At 42.6% G+C, this 15,431-nt stretch overlaps 1 protein-coding gene across 1 annotated transcript in view; it reads left to right on the top strand.

Annotated features, from left to right (window-relative positions):
- The window catches only part of CAPN3 (calpain 3), a 64,230-nt gene that overhangs the window by 21,274 nt on the left and 27,525 nt on the right, over positions 1-15,431 (top strand). The window lies entirely within an intron of this gene.

Below are 15,431 nucleotides of genomic sequence, written 5' to 3'. Positions count from 1 at the left end.
TTCTTGCCCCACACCTAGAATGAATCATTTCTTCAAGAAACCCAGTTCCTTTGGTCTGAAAGGGAGTGAAAGAAAGGGCATAAGATTGAGAGGACAGATGGCCACCAACTTCCTAGGACCCAGCACTTGGCCATCACATCAGCACTTTCCTTCTTTTTTTCTTTTTCTTTTTCTTTTTTTTTTTTTTTTTTTTGAGACAGAGCCTCACTCTTGTTGCCCAGGCTGGAGTGCAATGGCACGATCTTGGCTTACTACAACCTCCGTCTCCTGGGTTCAATTGATTCTCCTGCCTCAGCCTCCCAGGTAGCTGGGATTACAGGTGCCCCGCATCATGCTTGGCTAATTTTTGTATTTTTAGTAGAGACAGGGTTTCACCATGTTGGCCATTCTGGTCTCAAACTCCTGACCTCAGGTGATCCACCCCCCTCAGCCTCCCAAGGTGCTGAGATTACAGGTGTGAGCCACCGCGCCTGGCCTCACATCAGCACTTTCAAGTTGGAAGCTTTCTGTCCATACCAGACAGTCTCTTGCTCTAATGACCTCTTCCATGTGCCCCACTGCCTCTAAAATTAATACTGACTCCTGTGTATCTTCTCAGCCAGGCGTCATTTGACCTGTGTTACTCAGTTCTGAAAAGAAGAAATCCTAGGTTGGCACACAAAAAAAGTTACTCCGTGCCAGCATGAGAAGAGAGGGAGGGAACTGAACCACGGATAAACCTAGGCTGTGGCAGGAAGCTCTCTGCTCCTAGTGCCTAGGACCCAGTTGTTTCTTCTCCCAGGAAAATTATATATCTTTCCAATGAAGCTGTCTCAGCGAGTGGTCTGCTTGTGATCTGCTTTAAGAGTGTTACCTTCTGTCAGACAGTTTACAGAGAAGTGAGGTCACTGTCCTAGCCACAGAGAGGAAGAACTGGGGGCATTGTGCAGAGTGGATAAAACAGCTAGAGTTAGAACCAAACAGACCCAGTCTGAACACTGACTTGGCCACTAGCAAGTCACATAAGTAAGTCACATTTTTTAAGTTTCGCTTTTCTCTTCTGTAATGAGGATAAGGATATTCACATCATAGGGCTGTTCTGAGTGGCATTCAGCGTCCTAGTAGGTGTGCAAGGTAAGGTAGCAATTACTATTAGCATAGGCAGCAAAGGGTAGGAGCATAACACAGTGATGAGGAGCACAGGCTCTGAAGTCAGGCAAACTTCATTCAAATCCCAGCTCCACCGATTAACGATGTGACCTCAGGCAAAGTATTGACCATTCTGAGGTCTCAGTTTCTGCATCTGTGAGAAGAAAATGAAAATTCCTACTTTCATAGAGTTGTTGTAAGGATTAGATGAGATCCTATACATAACATACTTAATACAAGGAGTCAATAAATAATGATGATAGTAACTGAAAGGCAAAATGAGGTACCCAGTTGAGAGCCAGCCTTCTGTCTACTCAGCAGAGAATCATGATAATGTCATCACGGGGGTACGGGGGGATGGGAAAGGCGCATGTGTTTCAGTGAAAGGGACAATTCTATAAGTAACTTTTAGGAGCACCTTCTATTATATTCCATGAGACAGCAGCTCCTCCTGGGGGTCATGATGGGGACAGAGCTGTAGACATCATGGTGAACAAATTAAAGTGACTCAGCAGTTTAATGCTGACAGTGAGAGGGGCTGGGACAGAAATGGCGAAGAAATACAAGAAAAGATGCATTTTCCTAATTATAAATAAGGCAAAGCATCTTTTTTGCACACTTGTCTATTTCTTGATCATCTGTATTTCACTGTACATGAAACACCTGCTAATGTCTTTTGCTCATTTTCCTACTGAGTTGTCTTTTTCAATTTGAATTGTAGGCATTCTTTATATATCCTGGATACTAATCCTTTCATGGTTAGATGTGTTACAGATAACTTCTTCCACCTTGTGACTTGCCTCTTCACTCTCTTAAGAATACTTTTTTAGGCCGGGCGTGGTGGCTCATGCCTGTAATCCCAGCACTTTGGGAGGCCGAGGTGGGCAGATCACCTGAGGTCAGGAGTTCAAAACCAGCCTGGCTAACATGCCAAAACCACATCTCTACTAAAAATACAAAAATTAGCTGGACATAGTGGCGGGAGCCTGTAATCCCAGCTACTCAGGAATCTAAGGCAGGAGAATCACTTGAACCCAGGAGACAGAGGTTGCAGTGAGCCAAAATCCTGCCACTGCACTCCAGCCTGGGCAACAGAGCAAGACTCCATCTTAAAAAAATAAAAATAAAAAATTTTAAAAATTCAAAAAGCTGTTGGGATTTGTATTGCAGTTGCATTGAATCAATATGGGAAGAATATACATCTTGACAATATTGAGTCTTCCTGTCCATGAAGCAGGGATGTTTCTCCATTTAAATAGGTGTCTTTTAATAAAAGTTTTATAATTTTCTCAATGACATCTTGAACATTTTTTTTTTCTTTGAGATGGAGTTTCACTCTTGTTGCCCAGGCTGGATACAATGATGTGATCTCGGCTCATTGCAAACATCACCTCCCAGGTTCAAGCAATTCTCCTGCCTCAGCCTCCCAAGTAGCTGGGATTATAGGCATGCACCATCATGCCTGGCTAATTTTGTATTTTTAGTAAAGACAGAGTTTCACCATGTTGGTCAGGCTAGTCTCAAACTCTTGACCTCAGGTGACCCCCCCTCCTCGGCCTCCCAAAGTGCTGGGATTACAGGCGTGAGTCACCGCTCCCAGCCTGCCTTGAACATCTTTTGTCAGATTTATTCCTAGGCATCTTGTAACAAAAATAGTTAAACAAAAGTCACTTTTTTTTTTTTTTTGAGACGGGGTCTCATTTTGTCACCCAGGAAGTGGCTCACGCCTGTAATCCTAACACTTTGTGAGGCCGAAGCAGGCGGATTACCTGAGGTCAGGACTTCAAGACTAGCCTGGCCAACATGGTGAAACCTCGTCTCTACTAAAAATACAAAAATCAGCTAGGCGTGATGGCGGGCGCCTGTAATCACAGCTACTTGGGAGGCTGAGGCAGGAGAATCAGTTGAACCCAGGAGGCGGAGGTTGCAGTGAGCCGAGATCATGCCACTGCCCTCCAGCTTGGGCAACAGAGGGAGACTCCATCTCAACAAAAAAAAATTATTTTAAGCTATGATTTACCCTGTAATGCCAACCCAGTCATGGTTTCGGCCAGCCGTGGTGGCTCACACCTGCAATCCCAGCACTTTGGGAGGCTGAGATAGGCAGATCACCTGAGGTCAGGAGTTCTAGACCAGCCTAGCCAACATGGCGAAACCCCATCTCTATTAAAAATACAAAAATTAGCCAGGCATGGTGGTGTCTGGGTGCCTGTAATCCCAGATATTTGGGAGGCTGAGGCGGGAGAATTGCTTGAACCCGGGAGGTGGAGGTTGCAATGAGCCGAGATCATGCCACTGCACTCCAGGCTGGGTGACAGAGCAAGACCCTATCTCAAAAATAAATAAATAAATAAAGTCATGGGTTTAAACTTTAGTGGACATAAGACTCTCCTGGTGAGCCTATTCAAAATGCAGAGTCCCAGACCCCTACCAAATCCTCAGGTCTGGGATGGGCCCTGGGAATCTGTGTTTTCAACTGGCAGACCAGATGATTCTGATGCATGAAGTTCAAAGATCACACTTTGAGAAGCACAGAGTAGACAAAGGCCATCAGGCATTCATGAGCAGACAGGGAGACTAGGTGTCCTCCTAGCGGGCAAGCTGCCAGGCCTGAATTTCCTCCCATGTCAGCTCCCTGCTCTTACATTAGAGCTGCCTATTTAAGCACAGTGAAAGTTGAAAAGGCTGGGCTTTCTCATGAATATAATTCCCACATGACACACATTCATCTGCTTTCTCCATCCACCACATTCTCCACCCTAAAGGTCCTGAATTTGCAACAATGGATATCTGCTCACTGCCACTGGGACCTACTCTAACAGGGACTTCCATCTGCAGTCAAGTTACCTACCCTCTGCATCATTTTCATAGATGAGAGTCCCTAAATGACTGGTCAAGGTCTTTGAGGGGTGGGCCAGGGACATCAGGAGTGTTAAGGCGTCATTACCCCCAAACAATGGCATGGAGCAGATTCCTCCTATGCATTCAGTAGCCTGTATAGGATTAGTATATCAGAAGGCCCCATGCTATAGCCCTTTGATCACCAGTGTCAAAAGCATGAACACCTTTTGCTGAGACAAAGTAAGCCTCTCTGTAACTGTATTAATAATTAATATTTTCTTTTTAGAGGAAGAATCCCAGCAAGGGGTGATAAAGGTGCCCTAAAGCTCCTCAGACCACTGCTGTCTGTCCCAAGGCTGTCCTTGGAACTATCTCTCCCCTCCCTGGCTCCCTCTCACAGTATTGCCCCTAGACCACGGGCTCAGGGGCCTCCAGTCAAAGCTGCTGACTCTGACCATGACCTTTCTCTGGACTGTTTTCATTTGCATGGTGCTGCTGAGGGTGGAAGAGCTGTATAGGCTCTAGGCCATTCACAAGAGGATTAGGCCTGGACTGAGGGTGCAGTGGGAAAGAGGCAGCAGGGAAGGCCCAGCTCCACTCCCAGAGCACTTGCCATGCCCTACCTGCTGTCAGAATTCTGTGGCTGTGTGATCCGAGAGAGGGACAGGAGAAATGCAGAGGGCACCATCGCACAGCCCCTCAAGTTTGAGGGGCAGGATTTTGTTGTTCTCAAAGATGTCTGGCCCAGAAGTGCCTCTTTGAAGATTGTGTGTTCCTAGCAGGTGTTCAGGCCCTGGCCTCCCATGAGCTGAGCCACAAAACCAAGATTAAGACCATCACATGGAAAAGGCCAAAGGTAGGGATGGAGGGGATGGGACTTCAGGAGCCAGCTCTTGGGGAACAAGAAGCCAAGTGGTCCAGAGCCTGAGGCCATGGATCCCTCCTCTGGGCAATTGACTTACCAAGGGTCTCTTTATCCAAAATATCTTTCTGCTTCCTCCTGAAACTGGAGATGTTATTTTCTATTCATGAGCTAGAGATTATTATAATACTTTATGGGTCCCTGAAATCGTAAATATTTTTAGGGAGCTAATGTATTGTAATCGAATATCATGTCTCTTTTTTTTTTTTTTTTTTTTTGAGAGAGAGAGAGACTTGCTCTGTTATCCAGGCTGGAGTGCAGTGGCTTGATTATAGCTCACTGCAGCCTCAACCCCCCAGGCCCAAACAGTGATCCCACTTCACATCTCAGCCGTCCGAGTAGGTGGGACCCCAGGCATGTGCCACCACATTTTTATTTGTTTAAATAAGCGTTTATTTATTTATTTATAGAGATGGGGCCTCACTATTTTGCCCAGGCTGGTCTCAAACCCCTGGGCTCAAGCAATCCTCCTGCCTAGGCCTCCCAAAGTGCTGGGACTACAGGCAAGATCCATTTCACCTGGTCTCATGTCTCTTCTTCAGAGCAGGTGTTTTGAGGGTGGGAGAGCAGAGTGGTTAGAAGTACTAAGGCTCACAGTTTCAGGGAGAGTTCTGTGGAAGGTGGTGAACAGTAAAGAAATGGAAGGGTGGAGACCTGCCTTCTTAATCTTTCGCCTAAGGCTTGTTCATTCGTGTTCTGTCGCTTCTGTTTAAGTAGAAAGGTCCGTGCCGAGCAGCCAGACTCCTTATGGGATGAAGCAGTTTGCGTCAGGCTACCTTATGGCGCAACTGAGAAGCCCCTTGTGTCAACTTGAGTAGGTGAAAGTGCTTGGGAGTGTGTAGCACAAGGCCCTTCTTCCTGCTTGGAGAGGCTTAGAGCTCCAAAAAGGGTTCACTGCATTTAGAGCAGGCAAGAAACTCTCTAGACCGGTAGGCTCTGAGGAGGGCATATACAGCCCAGTAGATCTGCAAGATGATCCATTGGAGTGGGTGAAAAACTATTAGAAGTATTTATATCTATTTTTTAGGCCAGGCGCGGTGGCTCACACTTATAATCCCAGCACTTTGGGAGGCCAAGGCGGGCAGATCACGAGGTCAGGAGATCGAGACCATGGTGAAACCCCGTCTCTACTAAAAATACAAAAAATTAGCCGGGCGTGGTGGCGGGCGCCTGTAGTCCCAGCTACTCGGAGAGGCTGAGGCAGGAGAATGGCGTGAACCCGGGAGGCGGAGCTTGCAGTGAGCCGAGATTGCGCCACTGCACTCCAGCCTGGGGGACAGAGCGAGACTCCATCTCAAAAAAAAAAAAAAGAAGTATTTATATCTATTTTTTAAATAAACTGTAAATTTCAGAATGGTTTTAGATTTACAGGAAAAAATTGACATCTTGCATTAGTACAGTACATTTGCTACAGTTAATTAGCCAGTGTTAATATATTATTATTAGCTGAAGTCCATACTTTTCCTTAGTTTTTTGTCTGATGTCCTTTTTCTGTTCCAAGATCCCACCCAAGATATGACATTACATTTAGTAGTAACATCTCCTTAGCCTTCTCTTGGCTGTGACAGTATCTCTGCCTTCCCTGGTGTTTTATGACCTTCACAGTTTTTTAAAGAGTACTGGTCAGGTATTCTGTAAAATAATGACCCTCAATTGGCATTTGTCTGCTGTTTTTCTCCTTATGGGCTTAAGGGTTTCGGGGAGGAAGACCACAGGGTAAAGTGCCATTTTTGTCACATTATGTATCAAGGGTGCAGGCAATAAACATGCCTTCTCATTGTGGTGTTGACTTTGGTCATGTGGCTGAAGTAGTGCTTGTCAGGTTTCTCTGCTGTGAAGTTACCTCTTCCCCTCTTTTCATACTATACTCTGGAAGCAAGACACTAAGCATAAGCCCATACTTAAGCAAGGGGGAATTGTGCTCCACCCTCTTGAGGGCAGAGGATCTGCATCAATTATTGGGAATCATTCTGCATGGGAGCTTTGTCTATTCTCCCCATTTATTTATTTATTCAGTCACTTGTCTATATCAGTATGGACTCATGGATCTTGATTTTTATTTTAAGTCGTAATCCAATACTGCTTTATTTTGTTGCTTAGGTTGTCCCAGCTTTCTTCATTGGGAGCTCTCAGTTGGCTCCTGTGTCTATTTAACATACCCTAAGTGTTTGTGGGGTTTTGTTTTTCCTTGAGCACTTTCTTACTTTCTGGCACTACCAGCTCATGATCCTAGAATCAGTCATTTCTCCAAGGAGCACTGGTTTCTTTTATTGAAAAAGGTATTAGATATCAAGATCTGGTGGCTAAATCTGCTGATTGCTACCAGAGTGTGATTGCTTCTGTTCCTCTCAGCTTACAGAGAAAGGAGATATGTGTGTGTACTAAACCAGCTATATACACATATCTATAATATATCTATGTATAACCATCTCACCTATCTGTAAATATTTCTATATAAAGCCATTTGTATCTACACTAAGGTAAACATGAGTTCACACTGACATAACTAAATATTTCTTGGCTTTGTGTGTTAATATAAAAGGAATTTTTTTAAATTTCAAATTCCAGTTGTTCATTGCTGGTATATAGAAAACTAATTGGTATTTTTTCTTTTTTTTTTTTTTTTTTTTGAGACGGAGTCTCGCTCTGTTGCCCAGGCTGGAGTGCAGTGGCGTGATCTCAGCTCACTGCAACCTCTGCCTCCTGGGTTCAAGCGATTCTCCTGCCTCAGCCTCCCAAATAGCTGGGACTACAGGCATGCGCCACCATGCCCAGCTAATTTTTGTATTTTTAGTAGAGATGGGGTTTCACCATGTTGGCCAGGATGGTCTTCATCTCATGACCTCGTGATCCGCCTGCCTCGGCCTCCCAAAGTGCTCCCAAGTTAGTATTCCAAGTTATATACTAACTTGGAATCTTTCAACTGAGCTATACTCACTTATTAGTTCCCAGTGGATTTTTTTGGGTAATTGTTTGGAATTTTCTACATAGACAATCGTGTCATCTGTAAATAAAAATAATTATTTTTTTTGTTTCCAATATTTATATCTTTCATTTCTTTTTCTTATCTTGTTGCATTAGGTAGGACTTCCAGTAGGATGCTGAATAGGAGTGGTACAGGAGGACATCTTGCTTTGTTCCCAGTCTTAGGGAAAAGCATCTAGTTTCTCACCCTGAAGTATGAAGTTAGCTGTTGTTATTTTTCAAAGCGGATGATTGTTACCAAGTTGAGGACATTCTCCTCTCTTCCTAGTTAGCTGAGAGGTTTTTTTAAATCGTGAGTGGGTGTCAGATTTTGTCAAAGGCATTTTCTCCATCAATTAATATGGTTATATAATTGCTTTTTTTAGCCTGTTGATGTGGTAAAATTACATTTATTGATTTTTGAATGTTGAAGAAACCTTGTACCTCAAATAACTCCCACTTGGTCATAGTGTCTGTTTATACATTGTTGTATTTGAGTTGCTCATATTTTGTTGAGGATTTTGCTTCTATGTTCATAACAGATATTGGTCTGTAGTTTTCCTTTATTAGAGTATCTTTTTCTGGCTTGCATATTAGGATAATGCTGGCCTGATAGAGTGAGTTAGGAAGTGTTCCCTCTGCTTCTATTTTATGGAAGATATTGTGGAAAATTCGTATTATTTCTTCCTTGAATATTTGGTAGAATTCACTAGTGAAACCATCTGATTCTGGTGCCTTCTTTTTTGGAGGGTTATTAATTATTGACTCAATATTCTTGATAGGTATAGCGCTATTCAGATTATCTAATCCTCTAATGAATTTTAGTAGCTTTTATCATTCAAGAAATTTGTCAGTTTCACCTGTTATCAAATTTGTGAGCATGGAGCTGTCCATGTATTCCCTTATTATCCCTTTAATGTCCAAAAGTTCAGTATTGATTGCAGGAGTCTGTCCTGCAGACCCCAGCTCGCATGACGTATGATTAACATACCAAGACACCGATATTTAGTGAAAGAGCAGCTAGGGGTCCAAGCCGCTCACAGACACTAAGGAAGGTGCTGTGAAGAGTCAGCAGCCATGGCCCTGACTAGCTGGCCCTGCGGGCATTTATGTAGCACAGTTGTAATGACAAAGGCTTTGAGTCAACACACCTGTGGGTAATTAATCTGGTTGCCCCCACCCTGGGGGGAGCTCTCCTGCCCGTGAGGGATCAAAGGTTAGTTTTAGGACCACATGAGTAAACAAGCTCTTTAGATAAACTCCTCTACATTCCTATGTATGTATGCCCTAAGCTATTAAGTGGATTCGGCAGCCTTCAGCCAAACACTTTATGCAAACCTCTAGGCCCTCCAAGAGGGTTTGTGTTTATATCCTATAAATTCATCTTAAAATTTTTCCTGCCAGCCTGATAGCTCCCACAAGTGATAACCTCTTCTTCATTTTTGATATTAGTAATTTGTGTTTTCTGTTTTTCTTGTTTGGCATGGCTAGAGGTTTATCAATTCTATTGATCTTTCCAAAGAACCATTTTTATTTTCATTGACTTTCTATTGTTTTCTTGTTTTTTATTTCATTTATTTCTGCTCTGATTTTTGATTATTTCTTTTCTTCTGCTTGCTTTAGGCTTAAATATCTCTTCTTTAGTGTCCTAAGGTGGAATATTGCTTATTGATTTTTTCTTTTCTTTCTTTTCTAACTTATGCATTTAATGCTATAACTTTCCCTTTAAACACTGCTTTTGTTGCATCCCACAAATTTTGATGTTATATTTTTATTTTCACTTAGTTAAAAACATTTTGTAAGTTCTTTTGAAATTTCTTCTTTGGCCCTTGTGTTATTTAGAACTGTGTCGTTTGGTTTCCAAATAATTTGAGATTTTTCAACTATCTTTTTGTTATTGATTTCGAGTATCATTCCATTGTGGTCTGTGAAGACACTGTATGCTTTCTATTCTTTTAAATTGGTTGCCGGACGCAGTGGCACACCCCTATAATCCTAGCACTTTGGAAAGCTGAGGCAGGTGGATCATGAGGTCAGGAGTTCGAGACCAGCCTGACCAACATGATGAAACCCCGTCTCTACTAAAAATACAAAAATTAGCCAGGCGTGGTGGCATGCATCTGTAATCCCAGCTACTCAGGAGGCTGAGGCAGGAAAATCGCTTGAACCGGGAGGTAGAGGTTGCAGTGAGCTGAGATCACACCACTGCACTCCAGCCTGGGTGACAGAGAGGGACTCTGTCTCAAAAAAAAAAAATTGGTTAAGGTGTGTTTTACGGCTCAGAATGACTTGTTACATATGAATTTGAGAAAATGGTTTATTCTGCTATTGTTGGATGTAGAATTCTATTAATGTCAATTTGATCCAGTTGGTTGATAGTGTTGTTCAGGTCAACAATATCCTTAATGCTTTTCTGCCTGCCTGCTTGATCTATAATTACTGAAAGAGAGTATTGACATCACCAACTTTAATACTGGATTTGTCTATTTCACCTTTCAGTTCTATCACTCTTTGCCTCATGTATTTTGACACGGTTGTTAGGTGCACACACATTTAGGATTGTATGTCTTCTTGGAAAATTGACCAATTGACCTTTTCATCTATATGTAATGCCTCTCCTTATCTCTGATAATTGTCCTTGTTCTGAAGTCTGCTGTTTCTGAAATTAATACAACCCCAACTTTCTTTTGATTGTTGTTAGCATGATATATCCTTCTCTATCTATGAGTTTTTATATTTAAAGTGGGTTTCTTGGCCAGGCATGGTGGCTCACGCCTGTAATCCCAGCACTTTGGAAGGCCAAGGCGGGCACATCACCTGAGGTCAGGCGTTTGAGACCAGCCTGGCCAACATGGCGAAACCTCATCTTTACTAAAAATACAAAATTAGCCAAGCATGGTGATGCATGCTTGTAATCGCAGCTATTCAGGATGCTGAGGTGGGAGAATCGCTTGAAACTGAGAGGCGGAGACTGTGCCATTGCACTCCAGCCTGGGCAACAAGAGCGAAACTGTCTCAAAAAAATAAATAAATAAAGTGGGTTTCTTGCAGACAACATACAGTTGAGTCTTGTTTTTATCCACTTTCACAGTCTTTGTCTTTTAATTGGTGTATTTTGATCATTCACATGTAAGTGATTATAATATAGTTAGATTACTACCTACATGTTTATAACTGATTTCTATTTATTGTATTTGTTCTTGTCCCCTCCCTTTTTTCTGGCTTCTCTGGTTTAACTGAAAGTTTTATATTTTATCCTTTTACCTCTTCTTTTTTGTCTTTTTTTTTTTTTTTTTTTTTTTTGAGACAGGGTCTGGCTTCTGTCACCCAGGCTGGAGTGCAGTGGCATGATCTTGGCTCACTGCAACCTCCGCCTCTTGGGCTCAAGCCATCCTCCTATCTCAGCCTCCTGAGTAGCTGGGACTACAGATGCATGCCACAATGCCCAACTAATATGTATGTATGTGTATGTGGGTGTATGTGTATGTGTGTGTGTGTGTGTGTGTGTATATATATGTATATATGTATGTATGTGTATATATATGGCCCCATTCTTCTCAGTTTCATGGAGTCTTGGCATTCCTGTGACACAGTTCAAACGGGGTCTCTCTCCCCAACTTCCCCATATATATATATATATATATATATAAATATATTTAAAAAAAAATATATATATTTTTTTTTTTTTTTTTTAAAGACAGGGTTTTGCCATGTTGCCCAGGCTGGTCTCAAACTCCTGAGCTCAAGCAATCTGCCCACCTTGGCCTCCCAAAGTGCTGGGATTACAGGTGTGAACCACAGCACCCGGCCTTATCTCCTCTCTTGGTGTATCAATTATATTTATTTTTTCAATTCTAGTGGTCATGCTAGAGTTTCCAATATACATTTTCAACTAAGTCCACCCTCAAATAACACTATACCATTTAGTTTGTACTCTAGGTATTTTATAACAAAGTATTACCATTTCCTTCCTTTCTTTGCTTATGACATTACTGTCATTTTTTTCACTTAGCCGTATGCTATAATTGCCCAATACATTATTTTTATTATGATTTTAACTAAGTTACCCTTTAGATTAAGAATTTAAAATCGGCCGGGCACAGTGGCTCACGCCTGTAATCCCAGCACTTTGGGAGGCCAAGGCGGGCGGATCACGAGGTCAGGAGATGGAAACCATCCTGGCTAACACAGTGAAACCCCGTCTCTACTAAAAATACAACAAATTAGCCGGGCGAGGTGGTGGGCGCCTGTAGTCCCAGCTACGTGGGAGGCTGAGGCAGGAGAAGCATGAACCCTGGGGCGCGGAGCCTGCAGTGAGCCGAGATCGCGCCACTGCACTCCAGCCTGGGCGACAGCAAGACTCCAGCTCAAAAAAAAAAAAAAAAAAGAATTTAAAATCAAGATTTTATTTTATCTTCATTTATTTCCTCTCCAGTACTCTTCCTTTCTTTATGTGGGTCCAAGTTTCTGACCTATATCATTTTTCTTCTCCCTAAAGAAATTCTCTTAACATTTCTTGCATGGCAGGTCTGCTGGCAATGAATTTCCTCTACTTTTGTTTGTCTAATTAAGCTGCAGAATAACAATATTAATAATATCACTACCAAAATAATTCCTGAAAACAGTTTATAGTCTTTCCATAGGCTTTCTTCTTTCTCCTTTCATTTAAAATGGTTTTAAATAGTTGTCATTGCCCGAACACTATAGGCAATACATTACATACTTTACATCTGCCCTTTAATCATCATGTACTTTTTTGGGTTTTTTTTTTTTTTTTTTTGAGACAGTCTCACTCGGTCGCCCAGGCTGGAGTGCAATGGTGCGATCTTGTGGCTCACTGCAACCTCTGCCTCCGGGCTCAAGCAATTCTCCTGCCTCAGCCTCCCGAGTAGCTGGGACTACAGGCATGAGCCACCATGCCTGGCTAATTTTTGTATTTTTAGTAGAGACGAGGTTTCCTCATGTTGGCCAAGCTGGTCTCGAACTCCTGGCGTCGTGATCCGCCCACCTCAGCCTCCCAAAATGCTGTGATTACAGGCATGAGTCATTGCACCTGGCCATCATGTAATTTTACATGTACAAATAACGAAATACTAACTACTTATTCTCAGTCCTTATGTTAATGTCCTTCTAAACCTTCGGGTTGTCTGAAGGTTATTTTCTAGTATATTCCTCAGGAAGAGCTCATGGGAACAATATTCCCTGAATTCTTATGTATTAGAAACAGTTTGTCCACATCCCTTATTCTTGAAATGAATAAAGGAAGTCATATTTTATGTAAATCCTTGGTTCACATTTTCTTTCCTTGAGCATCTTAAATATACTGCTCCAATTTCTTCTGGCATAAAAGGGCCTTGCTACTGGAAAGTCTGATAATAATCTAATGTTTTCCCCTTAAAAGTCACTTGTTCTTTCTCCCTAGATGTCCAAACAATGTTTTTTTTTTTCTTTGAATCCCAGTAATTTTCTAGAATGTATGTTCATATTGGTCATTCTGGGTCAATATTCAGTTTGCCCTTTCAATCAATATGTAGTATTAAATACGTGTTTTTATTTAAGGAAAGATATTTTCAAATTATAGTGGGGTTTTTTGTTTTTGTTTTTGTTTTTTTGAGACAGAGCCTCACCCAGGCTGGAATGCAGTGGCACAATCTTGGCTCACAGCAACCTCTGCCTCCCGGGTTCAAGCGATTCTCTCACCTCAGCCTACCAAGTAGCTGGGACTATAGGCATGCACCACCATGTCCAACTAATCCTTTTATTTTTTGTAGAGATAGGATCTCACTATGTTGCCCAGACTGGTCTCGAACTCCTGGCCTCAAGTGATCCTCCCACCTTGGCCTCTCAAAGTGCTGGGATTACAGGTGTAGGCCACCACACCTGGCCAATATTATTATTTCTTATGGTTCATATTTCTTAGTATCTTCATAACATTCAAGGTTCATATATTTCTTTATGGTTTTGGTTTTTGTCCTTAGGATATATTCCAAAAGGGACAGACAGCCAAAATGTTACATTTTAAGTGACTTGAAATAATTATTTTTCTGTGAATGGTTATGCAGTTAGGTCCCTTTGCTTCAGTTTGCTTTCAGCTTTTACAGATGGCTTTTTAAAATTATTTTTTCTTTAATTTTGGCTCTTAATTATTTAAAACTTTACATGATTCCTAAGTCAAAACTATTTTTAAACAGTTATATTCAGAGTTCTACTTCCATCCCTATTTCTACCACCTTATTCCTTCCCTCCCCATATAGGTAAACCTTTTTGAAAACGATTGTTTTGGTTTATCCTTCCATTGCACTCAGAGTTGCAGATGGGACGCATGCTGTGGGGTGTAGCATAAGCAAGACTTTCCATCTACTAGGGAGATACACCCCTGAGTGCAGAAGCTTCAGCTCACTTGGGTATATTGGGTTGTTGTGATGGGGGTCGGGGGAAGGTGGGGAGAGAGACCCTGTTTGAAATGTGTCACAGGAATGCCAAGACTCCATGAAGCTGAGAAGAATGGGGCTAAAACCAGATCACTAGCCTGGTGTGGTGGCTCACACCTGTAATCCCAGCACTTTGGGAGGCCAAGGCTGGCAGATCACTTGAGGTCTGGAGTTTGAGACCAGCCTGGCCAACATGGCGAAACCCCGTCTCTCTCTACCAAGAATACAAAAACCAGCCAGGTGGGGTGGCACACATCTGTAGTCCCGGCTACTCGGGAGGCTGAGGCAGGAGAATTGCTTGAACCTGGGAGGCGGAGTTTGCAATGAGCAGAGATCGCGCCACTATACTCCAGCCTGTGTCGCCCACTGCACTCCAGCCTGGCGACACAGTGAGACTCTGTCTCAAAAACAAAACAAAACACTGAATCTATATTTTATTTTTATTAATTTATTATTATTATTTTGATTCTCCTATCTCAGCCTCCCGAGTAGCTGAGATTACCTGTCACCACCCCTGGCTAATTTTTGTATTTTTAGTAGAGACAGGATTTCACTATGTTGGCCAGGCTGGTCTCAAACTCCTGACCTCAAGTGATCCACCCGCCTTGGCCTCCCAAAGTGCTGGGATTACAGGTATGAGCCACCACGCCCAGCCGACACTGCCCTAACTCTCAAGGTGCATCCTTACTCGGATAGTATGACAGTATGGGAAGCAGCATGGGACAATGTAAAAAGGAGGCATGTTTCTGGCTTCTGCCAGTTACTAGCTGTGTGTCTTTGCACGAGTTTCTTAACCTCTCTGGGCCTCAGTTTCCTTATCTGAAACATAAGAATGATAGTATTCCCTTCACAGAGCCAAATGGAGTACTATCAGGAACACTACATAATGGAACTCAATAAATAATAGCTACTGCAGTCGGGCACGGTGGCTCACATCTGTAATCCCAGCACTTTGGGAGGCCGAGGTGGGTGGATCATGAGGTCAAGAGATGGAGACCATCCTGACCAACATGGTGAAACCCTATCTCTACTAAAGATACAAAAATTAGCTGGGCATGGTGGTGCATGCCTGTATTCCCAGCTACTCGAGAGCCTGAGGCAGGAGAATCGCTTGAACCCCGGAGGCAGAGGTTTCAGTGAGCCAA

This window comes from Hylobates moloch, unplaced genomic scaffold (genome assembly GCF_009828535.3).
Source record: "Hylobates moloch isolate HMO894 unplaced genomic scaffold, HMol_V3 SCAFFOLD_14, whole genome shotgun sequence".
NCBI lineage: Eukaryota > Metazoa > Chordata > Mammalia > Primates > Hylobatidae > Hylobates > Hylobates moloch.
Note: the sequence above shows the minus strand (reverse complement) of the source record. Positions and strands in the feature narration are given on the sequence as shown.